Consider the following 804-nt stretch of genomic DNA (forward strand, 5'->3'; position numbering starts at 1 on the left):
CTAGAAAACGTGGCGTGATACTAGTCACGTGACCTCGCTGACGCAACAGAGCAAAGCCACATTGAGCCCACCGCGAGAAATCGAACGCCGGGTTTTAGTATTGTAAGGCTGTAAAGTTACCTTGTTCCACCGGGGAATCGCTCTGAATAAATCAATTATGATAGCAAGCAATTTGAATATATGCATTAATGTGATTGCTGGTTCTCTGTTCTAAGAAACCCTACTATACAAATCTTTTCATATAATATGACGTAATTATGTACAATATAAAACTATACATTTATTATCTTTGTGAGTATTGTATATATACCATTTAAATGCAACAACAAAAAACAAATGATTAAAGATGCTTTCTACACCAAGATCTGTCGAGGTAAGACGAAACCAGTAATCATTACTCTGGGATGTTTTTTGCTTATTTCCTTGCAACCTTGAACTGCATGTACGTGTGCACTGTGTTTCACACTGTCGTGATGTGCTTACTGTAATACAAGTATTAGTTTGTGGCATCTAGGCGAGAAGGAAGCACATAGGAGATTTTCTGATTAATATATGAATAGACTGTTTTATTTCTAGTATTTCTATACAAGAAAGAAAGTGAGTTTCTTTGTCATATTTGGTTTTATCTATATTACTTATGCAGGATCGATCTTTCAGCTAATTTCTATAATGTTTATATAGATATATATATATACTTTTTTTTATGTGTGATCTTAGGTGAAATTGTCCTACTGAAAATTTCGTAAAATACGTTACTTGGTGTTGCATTTTTTGGTAATATCACCGTTATTTAACTTTACAAAA

At 33.5% G+C, this 804-nt stretch overlaps 1 protein-coding gene across 1 annotated transcript in view; it reads left to right on the forward strand.

The window, feature by feature from the left end:
- Nucleotides 1–496: 496 nt before the first annotated feature.
- LOC106471710 (urease-like) overlaps nt 497–804 on the forward strand; it is a gene marked incomplete at its 3' end in the record, with an annotated part of 55,022 nt that continues 54,714 nt past the window's right edge. The window contains exon 1 of the mRNA XM_013932327.1: nt 497–597. The remainder of the gene's footprint in view (nt 598–804) is intronic.

This window comes from Limulus polyphemus, unplaced genomic scaffold (assembly GCF_000517525.1).
Source record: "Limulus polyphemus unplaced genomic scaffold, Limulus_polyphemus-2.1.2 Scaffold4805, whole genome shotgun sequence".
Classification (NCBI taxonomy): Eukaryota; Metazoa; Arthropoda; class Merostomata; order Xiphosura; family Limulidae; genus Limulus; species Limulus polyphemus.